Below are 24354 nucleotides of genomic sequence, written 5' to 3'. Positions count from 1 at the left end.
TGCTTTGTAAAGGGCTTTGAGATCTACAGAGGAAAAGCCTCATATGAGAGCTATGTATTATGACGAACACACGATTTAATTTCTTGAAAGTGATCTTTAGTAGAATCCCCTCTTTGTGTTAATGAGGTAGTACCTCTGGGTATGAAACTGGCTGTATTTGAAATAATAGCAAACTGGTCAATGTAGTTAAAAGTAAGGCTGGGTCTTCACTGCTAAGCAAAAAGTGGAGATCCTAAAATCTTCAGGAGTGTTTACAATATCACATTTCCTCTAGAGATTCGCTCAACAAGCCATAAAGTGATTTTTACATTTTGCTAATTAAGAAAAGTGTATAAACATGAGAGAGAGATGGGAGAGGTTCATTCATCAAATTAATTCCTGAGATAGCACAAACCTAATGAAAAATGAGACTTCAGTATTATTTGACTCATTATATCCTTCAAGCAATAGATTAGAAAGGGGATGAGAGAGATCCCTCTACAGGGGGTTGTGAATAGTCCAAGTTCCAGTGAATCTCTTTTAAAATTAAGTAGAATGTAATAAACCCCCTTCTCAACAAAATACGGGAGAAACAGCAGCTTCTCTGTCTTTGGAGGGAGCATGGTCTAATGGTTAGAGCACGAGGCTGGAATTTGGTGGAGAGCTTCTCTTCTTGGCTTTGCAACAGTATTGACCATGTGCAAACCAATTCACTCCTCTGTCCTTTGTTTTCCATCAGTAAAGCAGGGATAATATCTATGCTTGTAAAGTTCTTGGATAAAATGTGCTATTGGAAGTGTAGAATATTTTGGTGGAAATAAGCAAAAATAAAAGACCAGTTGATTTCTGATGATGTTAACCAAGTGATAGGAAGTCAGCTACATGCTGTCTCCATGTTGCATGTTTTATGCACACAGCTGGAATACAGAGCATTGAGGGAGTTACCACCACAGCTGGCTCTGTTAGTGGCAGTCTCAGCAGAGAAGCCAAAAACTAGAGGGGCTTGCTACAGGTCAGGAGCTGAGGCACATTGGCAGAAGCTTGTACCTGTGCTGACTGCAGCTGGAATGCTTCATTCTTGAGAGCTGCTGCTCTCCCTTCTGGGCTCTACAAAGTCTCAAGGCCGCCTCATCAATCTCTTCCAAGCATTGGCCAAGACAGCCATCCGTCAGACCAGGAGGAAGAACCTGGATGGGGTGGATCTCTGCCCCTGTGGGGCCTTTTTTCACTCCCTCGTCTGGGCATGCATCAAGGCTGAGTTCCTCTGGGTGGCATCCGCTGTCCTGAATTCTGTGCTCAGTGTCCTTCTCAGGGTCCCTCATCCTGATGTTCCAAGCTACATCCCTGTCCTTGTTTCCCCCCTCCAACCTTCGTCTCCCATAATCAGTTAGATTCTGGATTCTGTGGCTGCTCCCTTATCTGAGGGGCACTCCTTTTGTTGTTCTCATAGGCTCTGTCCACAATCCTTGGATTTAAATAGGGTGGCACCTTCAGCCTGTGCTAAATTAATTTATAAATAATTTGTAAAAACTGGAGTTTACATGATGAAACAAAATCAATGTTAAGAGTAAAACCAGGGAAATTTGAGTTGATTTCTTCCTCACAAGCTGCTCCCTGTTTCAAAGAATGATGTGATTGAAACCTGCACATTAACCATTGGTTCAGTGACCTTGGAAAGCAAACCCTAAGCCTTCACTGATAATCTCCATACATTTTCTGATCTTTTGCCAGGAGAGCTGAGGGGCCGCTGATCAAACCTGCCTTCATTGCTACATTTCAGAGAGCACTGCTGAAAGGAACAAAAAGTTTAAAGCTCCTATCATGTCTCTGAGTAAAATTTTACGTGTGCAATAAAGTAAGGACTGAATCCTGTGAACCTTTGTGTTGAAGGGTAATTGCTGGACTCGAGCTTTAGGCATAGAGGTCTAGTGCTCTCTGCCTGGTGTTCTCTCATAGCAAAAACCTGACTGTAAAAAAAAAAAAAAAAAAGAACAAACGTGGCATTGATCTCCCTAACGTCCAGTCTTCACAAAGCAAAGTTCATCTCTGTTCAATAGGAGGCTGGGACTTTCACTGCTGCAGACACCAGCAGCTGCTTCCTGATGGAATGAGAAAAAATCTGGTTTCAAAATTGCAATGCATCATCTTAGCGTTTGTCTCCACATTGAGATTAAATGTTGCAAGATTTCCCAATAGCTCTGTGTATGTGTCAGAGGCAGGTTGGTGTATGGGTGTGTATGAAGATTAAGACTGGCCTGAGGTGTAAAAATCTGGGTCTGGATCCAAATTTTGACTACTTCTACCCTCATCCCTACAAATACCCGTTTGCATCTCAGTGCAACTCACTACAGAGAAACAGTCTAGCTGCGAATGTTAAAGGTGGCTGGACTTAAGTTTTGGTTCCATCTCTAAGCTAGAGGGAGATGTGATTAGGGGTGTGCTATACAATATATTTTATAACATAGCTATGTTCAGCACTTCACAGCATGACTTCAAAGCAAGGACAGAACTCAGATTCTTTTGCTCCCTATGAACAGGCTCCTGCACTTGGCCTAAAGGAGAATCTACATTAGTTGTTAGCAATATAAAGCCTCTGACATACACTTCAACAATTCTTATCCAGAAACATGCACACTAGCACGTTCATTTTATAACTGGTGATGGATTATTGCAGAAACTAAGGACTGACCGATATTGATCCTGGACTGAATCCTAGGATCAATTCCTAGAATCTATGGGGGTAACGGAGCACTTCCAGAGCAATGCTGGGGCCCAGCAAAGGACAGGGAGCAGGGGGTAGCAGAGGCAGGGAAGGGAACAAGGAATTCTGGCCAGAATATTTGAAGGAAGGAGTTAGCGCCCCAAAATCCCATTGGAGTTCAGTTGGATTTGAGATCCTTTGAAAATGGCACCTTTCAAAATCTCACCTACTATGAGCATTTTTGAAAAAGTGGAGAGGCTTTTGATTGTTGTGATAGATCCCTTTTGTTTGTTGTGGACAGTTTGGGTGAATCAGTGGTGCAGTCCCGGAGTGGTTAAGGTGCTCAACTAGATTCCTGAAGGTTGGGTTTGCATCTTGCTCAATCTTGCCCTGAAAGGCTATCTCCAATTTATCCAGCTACAAAATGGGTAACTAATCCACTAGGTGAGGGTAGTTAAAGGTGGTCAGATGTCCTTTACTCTCTTGGGGCCCAGATAGCCACTTTACTCCCTTGTGTACTGTTGGCTGTGAAACTGGCACGCCTTAACTGTGTTATACCGATGAGCCCTTGGCTTTGGGTGGATGGGATCTGCACTCTGTTTAATCTGGGTCCAACAGTGAGTACTATATCTGAGTCTAGTGTAGTGCACCTGAGTTCCATCCCATCAGATGCCATGAAGGAGACCCTGCAGTATCTTCAATGTCACCCTCCCCCCAAATCTGTTAATGGCTACTTTTCTTTTAAAAATTCGAAATCACCTTTTCTGTGTGTGGGGCAAGGGGGGGAGGGGGGACATAAAACATTTGAAGCTTTTAATCCTTTTCCCTCCTGACACTGCTATGCTGTTTGCACTACTCAAGAGCCCGACTCCAAATGAGGCAGCCATTCTTAACCTATGCAGACAAAGGGAGTGGTTCCCCTAGCAACAGGAACCATGTGGAGGTTCTCAGAGAGCTCTTTCCCCCCCCCACTCGTGTTTTCTTTCAAGTTAGCGTTTTGCACAGCAGCATCTCAGGTGGAGACTCCGACAACTGGGCTAGCGGCAAACAACTCTTCTGGCTCTCCAGAACCAGCATTCAAAAAGCAATTATTCTGCATGCATCAGACAGAAAATATGATAATCATAGGTAAGTGAACTGGCAAGCATCCCAAGTTGAGGATGTGTTGGTGGGGAGGAAGTTTAACATGCTAACAGACTGAACTGCTCAATGCTTTCCAATAGTATGTGTTTTTGTAACAGACACAGTGATGTGATACTTGCCTCTTTTACTGACATGCTCATGTCTCTAGATCAGCGGGTTTACTGCTTTGAGTAGGAGTTAGAAGACCTGGGTTCTAATCCTGGCTCTGCTGTTGACTTGCTGTGTGACCTTGGGCAAGCCACTTCACCTCTTTGTACCTCAGTTTCCTCATCTGCAAAATGGAGATATAAGAACACAGGGCATTGTGAGGATTGAATATGTAAAGTCCTATATAAATGTACTATTATCTCTGCGATTTTACACACATTAGTATTAGCTTCAAGAGCAGGTATAGTTTTGTCAAGCAGTTCCTTATTTTCATTATACCTTCAACGCCATTTATTTTTTCTGCAGGTTTAGCTATATATTTTTCCCTCCAGTACAGTACTTATGAATCTTAGCAAGTGCATAGTGTGTGTGTGTGTGTGTGTGTATGTATATGTGTGTGTGTCTGTGTGTATATATATATATAGTGAACAGCTTTACCTGAAATGAGCCATGGATCTGGTTAAGTGAAAATCATGTTGTATTGTGGTGAAATTGAACATATAATAACACAGTGGTTTTAATCTTATTACGTGCCAAACCATTAAAGTATGTCATTTTATGCTCTGTCTGCAGTTTTATTTATTATCAAAATGTTTGCAATCCCAATTTTATTTGAGCAAGTCAATATGTAAATTCCACAGGCTCTCACATAGCATGTTTCATCAGTGGATCTCAAAGCACTTCCCAGTCTTTAACGTGAAGGGAGGGGAATATTATCCCCATTTTATACATAGCCTCTCAGTGGCTTGCACAAGGTCACACAGGAAATCTGTGACAGAGCAGGGAATTGAACCCAAGTCTCTTAAGTCCTAGGCTAGGGCCCAAACAATTACAGCATCCTTCTTCAGAACACAGCATCATGCTTTCTAAATATAATTTAAGGTTTTGGTCATATGTTAATTAACCCCATATATTAAAAGACTTTTTTGTGTGGAAACAAACCATTGCTGAGTAATCGTATATGTTGGTCATTTGTGCATCATCTTTCTGACAGTTCCAATCTGCAATTGGGTTGCATTATGCATGGACAGTCATAATGAGGGCACTTACTAATATAGTCAATTATTGCAGGCACTCATGATAACTGGACTTGCAAAGTAGGTGCACAGTTACAGGCATAAGCTGCCTGCAGATCATGTCAATGATGTACATTATTATTGCTTTAATTATTACTTTGTGGGTCTCGGGGCACATTCTGTGGAAATATCATTTACTAAATGTTTGTGCAGAACCTAACACAAGGGGGTTGGCTCCTTTGGGGTACTTCCAGGACACCAATATCGCTGTCCTATTGTTATACAAAGTGCCATGGTGGGATCTTTAATGGCTATAAATGGTCAAAGCATTGCCTTTTATATCTCCTCTGAAAGACACCTCTATCAGAACAGTATCCCCTCACGGGTACTTTGGGGCTCTGTGTCATTATTGACTCAAAGGGAAGGGGAATTGATAACTCACGGCTACCTGCAGCAGATAGGTGGTACTTGGAGATTGTTCCAAACATTCACACAGCTCATTCTTGCTGGACCTGTGAGATTTGATGGGATCACTGCACAAAGGGGTATGGCTGCAGAGCCGACACTGCCTGGCTTGCATCATTACCAGAATCCAGATCATATCAGTAATGCTTCCCTCTTGCCACCTATATTCACTGGTTCAGGAAGGAGTTGTCTTGAAGTTGTTCTCAAGTTCAGGAGCTCTATGTGGCAACATATTGCAGCACCAAAATGGTCAAATATATTCTATCCTTATTAAATGATGATGTACCCAGGACCTATCTGAAATTCCAGGTGCTTCACATATACCACACTTATCGAGCTGCCCATACATAATGTAAGACTGATCTGAAGAGAAGGGTTAGGGTGTTTTGTTTTGTTGCAAAGACCAAGATAAATAAATTCTAATTGATCAACAAGAACGGTTAAGAGAAGCTTCGTTAGGCAACAGGATGTCAAGGAGTCGGAGAAACTTTCATGCTCTAGCAGGAAAGATAATCACACCATTTTCTTGAGTTTATCCCTTGTACATCATGGGACTGTTGCTGCTGAAGAAAGGCAGGATTTATAAGTGTGAAATCATTTTCTATCCAGGCTGATTTCTTGTCTAAAAATTAGAAGGCACAGCTCTTTCAGAATACCTGTATAGCTATTTGCTATTTATTGTGACCGTTATCACAGCCTAGAGTAGGAGGTAGTCTGGAGTCAGACTGCCCAAGGTGCACTGTGAGTGGGCAATCTGCTTGTTCCATTAGGCACTGCAGGCAATTGCAGGGCAGGGGCAAGCCAAGACCCCATGTCTTCCTGCCCAATTTTCATCATAGTCCTTACTGGACAGCTCGGGAGCATAGGGGCTGCTATTGTGAGTGGCTCCCATGCAACCCTTCACAATCTAAGCTGTTATGCTGCGGTTTTCAAAGGAGCCTTAAGAGACTTAAGTGCACAAATCCCATTGAAAGTCTATGGTAGTTGGTCACCTAACTCCCTTAAACCCTTCTGAAAATCCCAACTTCCTTTGTTCCTACGTACAAGAGACACAAATTGAAAGTGTCCCATACTCCAAAGATCTTAAATTTAATGGACTTAGAGAGGACTGGGTACACTGGGCAACCCAGATGATGTAGCATGATAAAAATATAAAGCAAATGATTTATGCTCACTCCTTGTGGGCATTGCAAGAAGAAGTGGCTGAAAACCTTAAAGGATTCAACAGATGCTTGGAGGAGCAACCCCTATCTCTCTGTCTCAGACATTATTAAAAGGCTGGGGGGAGCGAGAAAATCTGGTTGCCCTCTTCTGTATAGACTCTCTGGGCCATATGTAATGTTTCCAAATAAAGCTGACTTGCACGGGGAGATGATTTGCCTCCCATTCCCATTTTTGTCATCATGTCGATCTTTGGGCAGATAACTGGTCTGTTTGTTTTGTTTGTTTTGTTTTTGTTTTTTATGCAGAGTACAGTTTTTGACAAAGATTTGGCATTTTTAATACAAACTCCTTTCCAAAAGCAACAAATGTCCTATATGCTGCCAGGTTTATATTTCTTCTCTCTATAGGAAGGCTAGCTTGAGGCTTTTAATGGACTAGTCCTCTCCTGCATGGTACAACTGATTTATTCTTTTATTGACGATGAGATGGACATTTCTATTTCTATTAATTCTTCAGTCATATTCTTTGTCGAACTTCCTTCCCCGCCCCCATTTTCAATAACAAGATGATTTTTCTTCTGCAGCAGTTCCATTTCGTGGATGTTACCTTTTCCTACTCCTCTCCATTACGGTGACGTCCCGTGAGAAGAGAAGCATTGCCTGTTTATTTTTCTCAGCTCTCTTCAGGATTGTCATTAGGAGTGTATGTGTGTTTGCTGCAAGGCAGCTGCTATGGATTGTCACTGCCTATACCCAGGGGCTTTCACTTTAGACTCTAGATTGATGCTTGGGGCAATAGAAAGCAAAATAAGAGGAATCGTCCCCAAAGGAAAGTATGTATGTTTTATCGCTTCACCGTCTCATCTTCTCTTTGTCGCCATCCCTAGCAATGCATCACTATGCGTACATAGGTAAAATATTAACCTTTAGCCTTCTTAAGAGGGGTCCATCACCACCTGCGCGTACCTCTGGTACCCAACCACTCAGAGACATCCTCAGTCCCCGCCCTGTGGGATCATGTGACTCTGGTGCCAGGAGAATCACAACACAAATTAAATTCCTTTACTGTGTTTCCTCCACACCTTATTTGGAAGGCTCAGGCTTGGCTACCCCTAGTGGCTTTTCCTGGCTTTCTAGCCAACATAGGAGGATCAGCAGTGACTAGAGAGGGAGGCTGGTCTTGTGGTTACAGTATTGGCTGGAAACACATGCGGTCTGGGTTCTATCCCTGATTCTGCCGCTGATTTCCTGCAGCTTTAGTGTAAAGGTGATTCAGACTCATATATATAATTTTAAAAGAAAATATCAACTAAGCCCTTCTACCTAGTCATGGTCAACAATGACAGAGAATGGGGAGCGTTTTGGAAGAAAAACCAGGAGTTCAGCTTCAGCTGGGTTAAGTTGACATTGACATCAAGACATCCAGGAGAACACGTCACAGGGACAGGCAGAGACACAGCATTGGATGGGAAGAGGCAGGTTCAGAGTGGAGAGGTAGATTTGTAACATAAAGGCTGCAGGTGAGCTATGAGCTCACCTAGAGAGAGGGCTAAGGACAGAGCTTTGTAGGGTTGATCAAATATCCTAAAAACCGTTGTTCTTAAAACTTTCCAAGGCTCATATCACTTTTTCCATTCACATACTGACAATGCTCAGATACATAATCTTGGGGTTTAAAACAAAAATGGAAAGTTGTACCTGGATCTAAACTTCCTCAAAGTACAAGGTTACCGCAGACCTTGTTCAGACCTATCCCTAGTGTAAATCATATGGTAACACACTCCTGGTCAGGTCCCCCGCAAATATTCTTTTCATATGGGCAGTTGTGATAACCAGATATCTAGATCTTCACAAATCTTTGTTCATAAATGGTTAGATTCTTTAGCACCTTCTTGGGCAATGTGGGAATACACAATGGCTGAATGCATCCTCAAGGAGTACTGAATTCTTTGGGGACGGGAAAGGGTTAGCTTTATTTAGCTTGACACTAAAATGTTCTTTGTATCTGAATCCAGGCCTCGACTATTCTGACTGGATTTTAAAATGGATAGGGATTTCAAATCAAAACCAGACATTGTAATGGTTAAAATAATATTTCATGAAAGTTGACTTATGGTGCTCAGTGTCCTTTTGAACAGCAAAGTTAAAGGCATTGTGAAATACTTGACTCTGTGTAAAAGCTGCATGATTGTATGGTAGTCTGAGAGGGTTTCTGTAAAAATATTTAAAATTATGACCATATTTCAAAACCAATTAGAATACCGTGTGTTGAATGTATTCAGAAGTCAGTGCTGAGCTAGAATTGCCTTATTTAAATCAATTTACCCATTTGTGCTTCTTTTATATTTTCTAAATCACTAGGCATTTTATATATGGAAAAATCTATGTACAGCCATTGCAAAAAGGTCTGGAAAAGAACCGGCCATTTTTATTGAATTCTGTCTGGTCTGACACTTTTTTCTGGCTCACAAGTGAAGGTAATCGTTCAGTTTTTATTTAGTAGACAGCCAGAAAGTTATCCTTAAAAACACCAAACCTCAACATAGCATTTTATTTTGTTTTTGCATTGGATGTTTAAGCCCTATGATTGGTTGAAAAAGTTTGTTAGGGCTAAATAGGCTGACACTGCCTGTATAAATCATTGCAAGGACCTAATATTCATAATTTTAAATGTGACATCCGCTGCACAAGACTTTCTCTGTAATCCCATTGCTTTTTATTTAGATGTAATATACAGTGAAACCCGCATTAAGTGCCAAGTCCAATAGACAGCCTCCTGCCTTAATATGGACCATTTTAAAGGTTCCTCAATTTCCAGAATATGTCCAGAATGATTTTGTTTGACCTTTAGTTAGATCAACTCTGCTAGACTGATTTCTGCTGGCTCCTTTGGGCATCACTTAAGACAGATGTCACTGTAGCTGACAGTGTTCTCCAGCATTTTAAGATCCCTAAATAAAGTATGTTTCTTCCTCCATTATCTTTGTCAAATGAGCATAAAGCAATCACCCACATTCATTTATATTTGGGGCAGGACGCCTATCTTTTGGTTAAGTGCTTTGTACATTTAGGGGTAGATCCTTAGCCAGTGTGCAATGTCATAGGTCTATTGCTATTGACTTCAGTAGACCTACAACAATTTATACCAGCTAAGTATGTGCCCCTTAGAGCACTACATAAAGAATAATGTAATTTCACATGGATAACATAATTTATGCAGCTGAGCAGTAGCAATTCCTGAATATTGTCCGTTTAAAGGCAGCAAAATGGGATTGCGATGGAATTTACTACGGCTTAATGCTTTCTGTTGCATTAATCTAGGCTATTCATTTTCTTCCAAGACATACAGTAGTATTATTGTGAAGGTGGTATGTGTTTACACTGAACATTGTCAGTCGTTACAGCATGGTTAGAATGAGTTCAGACTTAGAATTTAGATTAAATTTACATTCATCGTCCAGAAAAGGAAAAAAAAAACAGGGTCATTTTCTATATGCTGTCATAGTAGAGATGGTAATGGAAATAAAGTTAAAAAATTGTAGCATGTAAACTTGCGGGGTAATTAGAGAATCTAAAGGAGAAAGGAGTATGATATTAATACCCCACTGTATTTGCGTGTAATCTAGTGGGGTTACTTTGTCACAGTGTATAATGTGCCTTTGCAGACACAGATGGCTAAAAGGAAGATTAATGCATGTGGTCCTAACCACCTTTCATACCTTTACAGCTAAACATTATTTATAGAAATCAATTAGTTCTCTGTCTCCGCTATTTTATTATGAGCCTCTGTCCAAGTTTCTGGCAAGCTCTTTAAGAGGATGATTGATGGTAAACTTACAAAATGAATAAAAAAGGAACTCCTCTGCGGGAATTGGTAGTGAAGAGAAAGGCAAATGATAGTAAAACACAAACTTGGTGATATACTAGGAACCTGTATGTATAGAATAAGTGTGATCATTATTACATGCTATTTTTTCCCTAAAGACTTGAGCTCAGCTTAATATTTGCTGCGGAAAACTAGATGAAGTTTTACATCTCCTATTTAATTTGTGGCAATGGCAGTATTATTTACGTATGGAAGTAGCAAATGCTCAATACATTGTATGATCCAGCAAGCACTTACTCACCTGTGTAGTCCCATGGAATTCAGTTACTTCTGTGCGTAAGTGTTTATAGAATCAGGCCTTTGTGGCTTAAATTATTATTTAGCTAATGAAGGATGCTGCTTTCAGGACGCTGGTTGATTTGCCTATGTTAGTAATAGAATACGAATCCCAGTGGCCCCGATCCTTCCTGCCCAGAGCCCTATTGACTTCAATGGGATTCCACATTGGGTCTGCTCACACAGTTCTCTTTGCAGGACCAGGATCTAGGATTGATAGGATTTTCAGGTGCTGATGAATGGAAAATTATTTATTTCAAGTTAACTGGGCCTTTCCAAACCCGTCAGTGAGCTTTGGGTCAGGCTCACATAGCAATTTTCATCTTCAGAGTACTTTAAAAATATTAACTAGTTCATTCTCCTCAAACGCCTGTCTATAAAATGGGGGTAGTAATACTTGCTTTACATATCTCAGAGCGGACAAGTGACTCACTGAATGTCCCAGCAGGGCATCTCAAGGAGGACTGGAACTCTGAAATTCCACGTTCCCAGTCCTGTACCTGCAACACTATATCATGCCTCTCTCCATATACAGTAATATAATCTGGGCATCCAGGAAAGCAGAGTGGTCAGGTACTGGACTGGGAGCCACGAGACCTGAATTCTAATCCTACCTGAGCCACTAAACTGCTGTGTAGCCTTGGCTGAAGTCACTTCACTTTCCTGTTTCTTTTTGTCTTATTTACTTAGATTGTGAGCTCTTCGGGCCACGGATTGTCTCTTAGCGTGTGTTTTCACAGTGCCTGGCACAATGAGGCCCTGGTCTCAGTTAAGGTCTCTAGATGCTACTGTAATACAAATAAATAATAATAAAAGTCTGTAATAATCACCTTAGAGGTTTTAAATTTAACAAAGTGGTGATCATTTCAAAAGCTTCAAAAGTGTGTCATGCCGGTTGTAATGCTTTACCTTAAGCTTGCAAAACTATTTTTTTTCCAGCCAAAGTTATTAACTTGTCTTTGATAGAACAAATTGCAAATCACTGACCTGTCTATTTTTCTAAGCAGTGACTATAACGCATGTGTTACGGATAACTGTATAACAACATTTCCAGTTCACTATAGAGCACGTGCACTACCCGCAGCACCCGGATCCCTGCCATTGCTGCAGCCTGAAGAAGGCTGCAGGCGCAGCTGGAGGCAATTATGCACTTTCTGTTGGGAGATTGTGAGCACCTGGGCGGTAATCACTGGGCTAATGAGGTAATTGGGAGAATGTAAGTGGAAAAAACAAGAAGCAAGGGGCAGCTCAGAGGATGGGCCTGGACTGAAGTGTGAGGGCTGCAGGGAAGCCAACCCTTGCAGCAAGCTTGTTACTATGCAACAAAAGAATAAACGCACACCTTGGTGAAAGATAACAACGTGGTGTGTGTTTGTGACTCCGAATCCTCCTGAACTGGCCAGACAGTGCCATTCAGCAGGTAGCGACAGAGGTGCCCTGCGACACCCGGTGGCTTTTTCCGGGAGCACTAACTCTCTCAAGCTGAGAGGAGGCTTAAGGAGAACCTGTGTGTAGGAAGGAGATCTGGGCAAGATGCTGGGCTGGCTAATGAAACAACCAAAGGGGATGCAGCAGGCAGAGAGGCAAGCACTTCTGAGCTGACACGTGCAAGAGCAGTGAATGTTGCAAGAGTTCATCAAGGCCCAGTATAGCAACGGCTCTTGCAAAGGCTGGTGAGTTCCAGTGAGGGGGCTGGAAATCAAATGATAGGCCTGGGACTTGGTCAAATGGCCCTAGGGGATGACCCTGATGCCTTTTTACCAACCTTTGAGCAGGTGGCTACTAGCACCGGACAGGACAAGGGTGCCCGGGCACTTTGGCTAGCTCCTTATCTGGTCAACGAGGCTCAGGCAGCTTATACAGCCCTGGGCGAACGCCAGGCCAAAGACTATGATACACTGAAGGCCACTATTTTGGACCGAGTTGGCCTGCCAGCTGAGACATACTGCCAGACATTCAGGGCAGCCAGCTGGAATGGTGGGATATGTCCCAGGGCCTTTGTACAGAAATTGTCAGACTGAGCGACTCAGTGGTTGCTGCCAGATAGACAGGACATTGAGGCCCTAACCCTGAGACTGTAAGAGTCTGGGTTCAGAGGCACAAGCAGAATCATTAGAGATGGTGCTAAGTTAACAGAGGAATATGTGGAGGTGGACTTTCCATGGAAAGAGCTCCATACCCCTATGACCAAGGGTAGAGGGAAGAAGGTTGAAGAACATCAAACAGGGGTAGCTCAGAAGGATGCTCAGAGGGTAAACCTGGGCTACGGAAGCCCATCCTTTCTGAAAGCCTCCATTACACTGCGTTACTATGTAAGAAAATAAATGCATACCTTGATGAAAGATGACAACCGGCTGTGTGTTTGTGACTGTGAAACCAACTGCCCAGGCAGTCCCAAAGAATTTATAAACTTGAAACAAATATCTATAGTGAATCTTGTGTTCTTCTGGGATTCCACTTCAGGCTTAGCCCTGGTCAACTTCTCACTTGTTTTCTGTCAGTTTCCATATTACAGAATAATTTTTTTAGGATTAATTCTCCCGGTGTGACTGCTTGCTGCAGCATTTCCAATTTCAATTGTTAGGCCATTTGTTGCAAAATAGAATAAATGTGCAACAGCATAGTTCATGATTTAAGACACTATTCTTCCTTTGGAGGATGAATGGGTTAGTAGAACCCAGCTTGTGATGGCAGCTTTTTTCATCACGTGCTGTTATGAAATATGAAGTACCGTGTGTGTACGAGAGGGGTGTATGCTTGGTTTCCTGCAAGTCCAACAGTAATAAGTGTATTTGCCTTTTAAATAATGATTAGCTGGTTGCTCGAGCGCATTCTCCTACATTCACACTGAAAGACTTCGCTTCATGAATGTTGAGGCCTAGCTGGGTGTATTTTAGGCCTGTTACCTCTGCCAGTATTCCATTCCTTTGGAACTCTGGTTGTACAGCATTAGGTGCGGAAAGGCCTCTTTCCTCATGCGCAACCTGCCTTTCCAGTATTACGTGGGAAATTTGTGGAGGATAGTAAAATGTTCAGTGCATAGTTTGCAGTTGTTTTGGAAGCTGATGAAACAAATATGGATAAACTGAGGTATTCGTAGATAATCCTCTAGGGAAAATTACAGTCATTAACTAAAGACTATGAAATCATTACATTAGAAGTACTCTGCCATCCCCCCGAACCCCGGCTTGAAGTGGTTTCCACCATATACAGGGTTTACAGTTTGGTTCAGTGGCTCTCAGCACCCCTACTATAAAAATTGTTCCAGAACCCCTGAGGAGGAGTCTATTTGTGTGCAGTGGAGTGTAGGGGAGTCTGTCCAGAACTTGACTCCTGGTGGCACTGGTTACTGCTCTGTGTGGGTCAGAGAGAGGGGATATTCCCCAGCCGACAGAGGAGCGGGGAAGAAGAGGCATGGGGTGTGGGTGAGCAGGGACCAGAATCGGGTCCTTGCTGATGGCCAGGAAGTGACGGGAGATGAGTGGGAACCAGAATGGGGTCCCTGCTGAGGGGGTCCAGAATTTGCCACTCCCCCCCAACATCTGAATTGGCAACACTTCTGACCACCCTTCCAACCGGCCAGTCCTCTGCATGTGGATGCAGCTACACGCTGATGCAAGTGCTAATACTTGTGTTACCTAAAAATCATATTGCAGGCAGTGGGGATTTTATGTGAGCAAAGGAACCCATGGGCTTTGAGTACCAAATATGCAGTGCACCGGCCATATGAGATGATGAATTTCTAATATCCCCGTTGGCACTTTAGCTGCAGTTCAAGAAAGTGACCCTATTCAGGGAGGGCACTAAAGCACATACTTAATGTTGAACATGTGCTTAAATGCTTTCCTGAATAAGGATCTTTCTCAAGTACTTCACTTTCTATTTCTAATCAGATGCTGCTTGCAGTGTTTTAAAGCTGGAGGTAAACATGTGCAATATTAATGCACAACAGCAGCAAACCAAAGCTGGTGATACATGTGGTATTTCTGTATCCTGGATAGAACGGCCTAGTCTTGTTTCACGGTCATTTGGGCAACAATCAGAGAAGCTCCAAACACACACTTTGATACAGATAGAAATACTCTCAGGGCAAAGCATATAAATTGCTATTTCATCCTGTTCTATTGTAACAAGTCCCCCCCGCTCCGAGACTGAAATTACTACAGCAAATTCATAGTATAGTAAAATAACAGTATTTATTTCAGACTCCTGTGCATTCAATTTGGCAGAGTATCGGTTGCCAATGCTCCTGCAGCTTTTTCTACAGGATATTTTCAAGCCTTTTTTGTGGCGGTGGGTGTTTACAGAAAGCTTATGCACTTTTTGGATTGTATTCATCTTTTTGCATTTGGAGGCCAATCATCGATTCCTTTTGGCTTTCATTGGCATAACATTCATCATTCGGGACTGATTCATTTGGATTTTATAAATGGGGCTGTAATATGCCATTCTGTAAAAATTCTTTCCCCTCTCTTAAGGTGTTTAACTCAGCTATATATAATTCAACACAGAGGAACATCAAGCTTTTTGAGTCCCATTTTCAAAAGCCACTTAGGATAAAACTTTCAAGACTGCCCAGGTGACTTAGGCTGCTAAGTCCCATTTTCAAAGCTAACTTAAGCATTTAGGAGCTTGAGTCTAATTAAAAATCAGAGGACTTAAGCTCCTAGTCACTTAGATGCATCTTGAAATGTGTTTATAAAGTTCACTAAAATGAAATTAAAGTCTGGAATAGGCAGAAGCAGAGAGAATCCCCCTGCACTGCCCTGCAATGAATAGAAAATTGAAACTTCACTAATTTGTGAAAAATGCTCACTTTTTTTGACCAATTCTAGAAATAAGCCTTAATCCTGACTTGGAAGGTGAAATGAACTGTAAGGGTTAGGGGAGAATTTAGTCTCTTGCCAAGGAGAAATGAATAGCGCAGGACTGCCAAATTAGTTGGTGGATTTTTTTGTGACTGAAAACTGTCTGGAATCACCAAACGACTTAAAAGTCTGAATTCTCAGTGGGGAAGTAATGGCTGCAGACTGGGGCTACCAGAGGGAATCAATTAGAGCCACTTGCAATGGTGATATTGGCACCAGCCCATCAAGACCTGAGGGGTGAGACTGTCATAAGCATTTGGCATTTTCCTAACTCTGTTCCCATTGACGTCAAAAACCCCACCCGAGACTGTTAATCTGTTTCACGCAGGCCACAGAACAGAGCAGTTGAGTATTTTGTAATACATCACGAGGAACAGTTTAAATATAGGTTGTGCATGGCAGGGGCTAATGAGGATGTGACCAAGTGGTCACAACTTTATTATAACAAACAATAGAGGGCTACCTCCCCACGCCTGCCAAAGGTATCCTGGCCTGGAAGTTCTGAACCGTGAAAGGAGGGCAGCTAGGGTCAGCCCACAGCCTTCCCCCCTTTTGATGGCTAAATCCAGACCAACCTAGTTATCCAAGACCTACTCAGCTCACTTATTGGCCCACCAGCGTTTTGGGATTACCATAGCCATGGCTTGTAGATCCAGGAAGGCTACTGTACAGAGAAACTCTCAGCCTCATCATGAGAGCACAGGCATCCCTGTGATTCCATCCCCCTTCTGCACAGAGAGTGGGTTGATAAAGGTCATTGACTCATTCTCCCATTGTCATGGCCACTCTAGGACTGGGAGACCCAGCTGCACCACCCCATGGATGGGTCTCTAATTCCTCCGTAGGGCAACCCACCACAGCTACCACTAGCCTTTTGTTTCACTGGTGTCCCCCAGCAGCAAATGTTGCTACTGAGTCCTGATCTGTAACAATTGTGCTCAGGTTTACAGCACTGTGTTCCCTGTAGGTGTTTAGCCACCCATTCATGAGCCCTGCGTGTGACGCTATGGCCAAGAACCCAGATCACGAGAGGAACCTGCCGTTCTGGTCCTGCAATTCCAGAGTGCAAAAGTGAAAGCACAAGTAATGCCATGAGACTAGAAGTGAACCAATATCTGTCCAAGCAGGGTAGCTATGCAGTCTCAGTGAGGGCATGTCCAAACGTGGATGGACATAAGTCCCAACAAAATGAGTGTCACCCACTCCATGCTTGTATCTTGTTGTCCCTGTGGCCATCAGTGGTACCAGATGGAACTGCCCCAATTTGTAGCCATTTTGTTCAATCAAGTGTTTTGCTGTTTTTACTGACTTTTCTCTAAGTCCATTTGACAATGTAGGGTAATGGCTTCATGCTCCCTGCTAGAAGGATGTGCTGAAATGAAATAACCTGATGACAACAACATGCATAGTTAAAACCTTAGCATAGGTGGAACCTACCCGTGTCTTTAACTTGACTATTTAAGCTGACCATTGTCTGGGTTTGGTGTTACGTCTTACTGTGACTGAGATATTCTCTTTCACTTTGGCTATTGTGTGTTTGAAATGTTATTGGGATCAAATATTTGTAGGCTGTGATTCTCACAGGGGCAGAAAGTTAGGGGGCCACCTCCTATTGAATTTCAGTGGGACCTGAACACCTACGTCGAGGTATGTCTGTCATTTCCTGCAGATTAGTGACCGGCTCAGCAGAGTTAACCCCACTCGGTCTTCGTTTTGCAGGACATTCTGGTGCTGTGGGCATTAGTCCTGCATTGCTGCAAGACACGTGCACCCTGTCTTCCCCCATGCAGCAGTCCACTGCCAGCACACACAGAGTTATGTGGATCTTTTTTCATGGGTAGTGCATTTTCAGCTGTCACATACAGCAACTTTGCAGCAAATCTGTGCCTTTTGACCTAAATTAATCAGCTTGTTTGTATCCTCAGCGGTCCAAACAACATGTATGTGTTTGCATGTCTGTGTCATACTGGCTCTGTGGGTGCAAGTTTATATGTGTATAAAATTTGTATGTAACTGTATGCAGCATTTTGGCTACACAATAAAATGCACAGTGTTTGTTGTGATGAATGGCACACTATTGATAATGTCAACAGGCAGGAGGGAGTTGTCTGCGCAGCAGGAGAGCGTGTGTTAGTACAACTTCAGCATTCAGAAACTTGTTAATGCTAGCACACCTCTGCCTACCAGTAATTAGGCCATAGTCATTCTCTGACAATGTCTGAGAACTCCTTGGGGAAGTTCTAGTTAGCAGGGACCTGAAGGAATCCCTTTCAGTCTTCCTGACCAACAGGGAAATGAAAAATGAGTCGGCCTTTCTATCCCCTTTAGAAAAGACTGGCTTGCTGCCTCATGGGGTCTGATTCTGGGAAGGGACTCGTCCATCATTATTGACTCACCATATTCCTCTGTAATATAGCGTTATGGGGCACATCCTCAGCTGGCTCAGTTGCCCTGAAGGCAGTGAAGTCAATGGAGCTATGCCAGTTTACACCATCTGAAGATCTGACCCTTGTTGAAAGCGATAGTAGAACAAACAACTACCGTTGCAGTCGGGAAGTCTTTTCAACACAGAAGAAACCAACATTTAAAACAAGGAATCAAGAGAGCTCCTCAGCTGGGGTTTAGATTGGGGCAGGGCCTATCTTTTTGTCCCACTTTGGTGCAGCTTCTAACACAACAGGAGCCTGGTCCATGACAAGGGTTCCTAGGTGTTGCCATAATACAAATAAAGAATAAAATCTTCAGACCCTGAATGTGGAGTTCAACCTTTGCAAAGGTATCCTCATCTCTCTCTCTCTCTCTCTCTCTCTTTCCCTCCCCGTAGTTGGTTTCTAGCCCTTCCGCGAAGCACATATGCAGGAGGAGGGGGAGGTGAGCTGGAGTTTACCCCTTGTTCACCAGACACGGGGTAGTGCCCCTGCACCTTGTCACATAACAGCTCACAATGATATAAATGTCAGTCAGCTTTCATTTCTTATTTTCTCCAGAGAAGGTTTCTTCTTTAGTGTGTAAATGATTTTGTGGCTTGTTTTCCAGGAACAATGTGGGTTGAGGGTGGGGGAGGACAGGACATATGGTGTCTTTTTCTGGTTTAATATGGACATTACAAGGGGGGGAAAAGTTAGTTTCTTAATTTAGAAATCACTCGGGGAGGCTGATTTCTCAGAAAACATAAAGCTCTGCCACATCACTTTTTTCACAAGTGATTAGGGAAGCTACTGTTAGGCAATTCAAAAGAAAAATGAGAAAACCACAGAGCCAGGATATGGGTGAAATCTGGGCAGTCATGTTGAAATGCCATCTATTGAGAAGAAGCATTCCTATTGTCCTTTTTCCTTTTCAGTGCTCAAATACAGTGGTGTTGCCAAAGTGTTCCCTTTGAAAAACTGAGCTGAAAATCCACCAGTTTCTTCAAATCTGATCTGAATTAAGTTTTCCAGTATTTTATCTAACAAGTTTTCCCAATCCAGGTCCCAAATAAGCAAGGTATTTAAGATCATGCCTAACTTTTAAGTACACTGGCATCAATGGGACAACTAACATGCTCAAAGGTAGACATGTGCTTAAGTATCTTGCTGAACTGGGTCTAAATTCCCGATCTTTTATGATCAGTCTGCATTGGTCCCCTTGCCAATCTGAAATTGGGGAAGCTCCCCAGCTCTCTGCATGTTGGTACAAAACTCCAAGGGATTGGAAAGAGATCTCACCCCCTACATACATTCACAAATGCTTAACATTAACAAGTGCTTAAGTGGTTTGCTGGATCAGAGCCTTAATAACCAATAACTTGTATTGATGTAACCCAATATTTGCAATCAGTAACTTTGTTGCATTTCTTCCAAGAGCAACCTGTAGCATGCCAGAAGTTCAATACCAGCTGTATCACATGCATAAGCTGCCTCTTCAGGGCACTGGACTAGATGACCTCTCAAGGTCCCTTCAGACATAAATGTGAAGTATGTATCCAGCTCTTAGTGAAAGTCAATCCCTGTCTCTGTGTGTTTGCACCGTCCATAGACCCTGATCTCAGCTAAGTCACTAGTCAGTGCCATAAAATAAATAATAATCAGAGTAATAATCCACCAACTGTTCTTACAAAATGTTCAGCAACCAGCCTTTTGGATTAGGAAAGAATAAAGTGGTTTGTTTTTTGCCCACTAAACCTGGTGGTTGTCAAAAGCCATTATGTAAATGCTCAAGGTTACTTGCCTCATTATTTGTTTTTTTGGTTATTTTTCTGCCTCGTTTGAAGGATTATCAGGCATCTGAAATGCAAAAAGAGAGAATTTCTTTAAGGGGCTGATTCCAAACCCATTGGAGCCAATGGGAGTCTTCCCATCCATTTCAGTGTTAATTGGATCAGATCCCTATAGAATTGCTTTAGGCCCCAATCCTTTTAAACACATGCTTAACTTTAAGTGTATGAGTAATCCCATTGAAATCAAGTTAAACACGTGCGTAAGTGTTGTGCTGGATTGGAGGCATAGACAAGAAAACAGAATGTCCATAGTGATGCCTCTGACTGAAATGTTTCAAAAGGTCACTAATGAAAGGAATTCTAACATGGTTTTACTAATTACTATTGTAATGCCCATCTACTCTGCTCAGGATCCGAGCCCAGTTCTGGTAGATGATGTACAAAAACCTAAGAACTCAGTCTCTGCCCTGAAGAGTTTACAATCTAAAAAGACTGGTGGCAGAGAAGGGGAACATGCAAAGGTGGGAGAAAAGAGTGTAATAGACAAGCAAAGGTCTTAGGGGTTTGATGGGCACATGGCCTGTTAGTTGCATTTCTTTTTCCATATCTATGTTTTGTTTATAATGTAATCAATGAAAGGTATTGAAGCTTTAAAAACAGCAGAAAGCTTCCCAGAATTCTTGCTTCTGTCTAAAAATTCCATGGCTTCCATCTCTGTAGTGCCCGAAAGCCTCACAAATATTAATGGATGTATCCTCACCTCACCCCTGTGAGATATGGAGCTTTTATAGATGAAGACTTCAAGCATTCCAAAGAATTCTCCTGTGGGTTGCAGTCAGTGATGGGAGAACCAACTGCGTTTGCAAAAGAACCATCCGAAATCTTGGTGCAAAACTCGGACTGAATAACTTGACCTCAGCTGAACCTGAACTTTTTTTGAGATTTGGGCATTATTTAGGAATTATTTCGGCCAAGACTGGAAGCAGAAATATCATGAAACTAGCTTTGCTAGCAATTTTTACAATGCAGACAAATTAAGTAAATACTGGAAATCTACAAAGAATACCATGAAATTTCTAGCTTGGTTTCCATATTGTCAAAGCTCTGATAAATTTGGATAGGCTTATGGCTAGGAATCCAAATATTTGGACGCTTCAGCAAACTGTCAAATCTATTCTAATTCCCTTGCTAGTATTTATAATATTGAAAATGTCAGAAATACAAAAGAAAATACTCATTTCCCAGCTAAAGCTATCTTGAATAGCAGGGTTCATCAGTTTAGCGACGATGGGCATTGAAATCAGTGAAGGTGTGCCAATTTCCTACAGCAAACCATTTGCCCCTATGGTAATAGACACCATCGTAAATCATTAGTTAGATTACTCTGGATTCAAGAAACTCTCAACACTTCTCATTCCACTCAACTGAGTGAGAAGAAAGCAACTAACTATGGATACAGTTCATCGGTCGGCATTGCAAATTCCCTCATAACTGGTGCTCCTGCTTTGCATACAGCTTCCATCGACCTCAACAGACACGCAATAGCACAAAACATGCAACAGAGATGCATCTTGTCGAACAACCAGGAGAATTTTGCACTAAGCAAGTTTACCTTTGTGTGCAGAATAGCAGTGTAAAGAAGTGGCATGGTTACAGACGTTGTTGAAGAGGAAATACAACGGTACTCTTACCTGAAGGAATGAAATCTATCTTGTCATCTAGCTGGAAGACTTCTGAGAAGGAATTTCCTGTTGTGGCCAATTTAACCTCTCCTTCTCCTCACCCCCCATTACACCTCTGCTGTGCCACTCCTCCTCTATCTGAATATGTTTTCAGTACGGCACATTTAGTTATCAATCAACGGGAATCTCAGCTGTAGTTGTGCTTGGTGGACAAGCTGGTCTTTCTTTACACCAATGGGGAATGCCTGAAATAGCCAGACACACAGTACTGATTGATGCAGCCACAGTTTACACACCTAGCTTCAGACAGTTTGAAACTGCAGGAATTAATGGCTTATTATTAGGAAAATACGTCTGCTGGACTTAAATCTATTTAAACATTGCAGACAAAATCATTGGAGTTAAAGTTTAGTGCCTGGCTTAATGGGTATGAATTCGATTACTGTCTTTTCTTCATATTAATATTTTTATGTTTTAAAATGTTCTGATTTTCTTTTAAAATAATTAAAATATATACATTAATTTCCATACTCTAGATCAGAGGTGGGCAAACTACAGCCCGGAGGCCACATCCAGCCCTCCAGACTTTTTAATCCGGCCCTCGAGCTCCCACCAGGAAGAGGGGTCTGGGTCTTGCCCCACTCTGCATGGCTCCTGGAAGCAGTGGCTCGTCCCCCCTCAAGCTCTTACGCGTAGGGGCAGCCAGGGGGCTCAGCACGCTGCCCCACCCCAACCGTCGCCCCCCGCAGCTCCCATTGGCTAGGATCCTCAGCAAATGGGAGCTGCAGGGGCAGCGCCTGCAGACAGGGCAGTGCACAGAGCCGCCTGGCCTTGTCTCCACGTAGGAGCTGGAGGGGGCACATGCCGCTGTTTCTGGGAGCTGCTTGAGGTAAGTGCCACCCGGAGCCTGCCCCTGGATCCCCTCCCACGTCCCAACCCCCTGCCTCACCCCTGATCCCCCTCCCGCCCTCCGAACCCCCCAGTCCCAGTCCAGAGTACCCTCCTGCATCCCCAACCCCTCATACCCAGCGCCACGCCAGAGCCCGCACCCCCTCCCACACCCCAACCCCCAATTTTGTGAGCATTCATGGCCCTGAATACAATTTCCATACCCAGATGTGGCCCTCAGGCCAAAAAGTTTGTCCACCCCAGTCTAGATTGAGCTCTTGTCTTATATTTTTGAGCAAGGGAGTAAAATCTCCCTGTTTAGCTGTGTAAGACCTGCCCAGAGCATAGGTCTAGTGTGGAGAGCAGCCCCTGTTCTCCAGATACTGCCCCATGTGAACGGGGAGTGGGAGGAGCTTTGGCTCTGGCTCAAAGAAGCTGCCCAAGTGCAAGGGGGATAATGAGCTGCACCCTTTCAAGGGCTTCAGTAACTTTCCTCCCAGAGCAAGAAGGAAGCAGGGGAGGAATTGTGCCTCAGAGAGGTGTCTGACTCACAAAGCCATCTGGAGCTATTCCTGGACTGGCACAATCCAGCTCTAAAAGCATCGCCTAGGCTCGTGTGTGTACTTCTGTGTTAGAACTGGGCGCAAAATACAACCCCAGACCTGGAAGATCTGGACTCACATCCTTGCCTTTATATTTATTGGTGCATATTTAGAGCTGTATATTTCTGTGTGTCCATGCATGGTTCTGTGTATACATGCTTTTGCATATATTTCTGTGTGCTCTGACATGTGTCATCGCATACAATGTATTCCATTTTCCCAACATCTCAGGCAATGGCAGGCAGAGCTGGGCAGGGGGCTCTTCAGGAGGTGAGCGTATCATGCAATAGCCAGGACAGCATGCAGCCCCACTACACTTCCATCTGCTGATTTCAGGGGTGCCTTCTGCAGAAGATGTTTCTCTGTGGGTTCCATAGTTACTACTGCTACAAGGCTCATGGAGTGGCTATGACCCACTAGAGGGAAGAGGAATCAAAAGGCTACCTCCTGAGTCCTCACAAAAGACACCAGAGGGACCATCAAACCTCAGAAGCTATTGGACCAGAGGGAAGGCCAAACACCAGTATGATATCAAAGATAAGAGGCATAGTCCCAAGTCCTGGAGGAGAAGGTTATTGGCATGGCAATGCTAAAATGATGGAGGCTATAAATACCTATATTGATAGTCTGGGAGAGTGCCTCAGGGATGTGTTTAGAAAACTGTGCAACTGTAAAATCATGGAGCCTCATTCTAAAGGTCAGAAAATCACTCAGAGTGGAAAAAAAGAATACTATGTGACCTATGTGTTCAATAAACAGACGTCTTCAACTCTGAATATCAATAACTGCCATGAACCGTTTTTGAAGGAGCTATGGACCAATAACTATTTGGTGAACAACTTCGAATAAACAAATTTTCAATAAAATCACAATTTGTTCATGGACAATCTGTAGACAGAAGCACAATTTAAATTAACCGTTGCTTATGAAAGTTCTCATGACATTTCACTTCTAAAGTAATTCATAATTCAGATCACTTAGCAGGAAAAACTTCACAGATGGAAGGATAAAAGCAGGGATAACCAAGCTAAGACTTGGTCATTGTTCAACTCAGTTGTAAAATCATATGTGGGAAACCACAAATAGTGGAATGAAATGCTAGACTCCATTGGTTTGAATCACCCACTATTGTTTTTCAGTACTTTTTTTTTTAAATGGTTACAGTTTGTACTTTTGCATGATCAGATTCCCTGGTGCAATTATGCACTTAATGCATCACGATGTAATTATGTACTTAATGCATCGCATATAAATAGTAACATAAAAGGCACTGAGAGGTTTCTGTAGCAAACTTTTACTTACAGGCCATCGGAATGCACCAAATATTTATACTGTCAGCA

At 42.8% G+C, this 24354-nt stretch overlaps 1 protein-coding gene across 1 annotated transcript in view; it reads left to right on the top strand.

Moving 5' to 3' along the window:
- Positions 1-3656: 3656 nt before the first annotated feature.
- Positions 3657-24354, top strand: part of ANKFN1 (ankyrin repeat and fibronectin type III domain containing 1) — a 191205-nt gene continuing 170507 nt past the window's right edge. Inside the window, exon 1 of the mRNA XM_074970973.1 lies at positions 3657-3808. The gene's annotated coding sequence lies outside the window, so the exon portion shown is untranslated. The remainder of the gene's footprint in view (positions 3809-24354) is intronic.

Source organism: Natator depressus, chromosome 14 (genome assembly GCF_965152275.1).
Source record: "Natator depressus isolate rNatDep1 chromosome 14, rNatDep2.hap1, whole genome shotgun sequence".
In the NCBI taxonomy this organism is placed as follows: domain Eukaryota; kingdom Metazoa; phylum Chordata; order Testudines; family Cheloniidae; genus Natator; species Natator depressus.
This window is presented reverse-complemented; position numbering and strand designations above follow the sequence as displayed.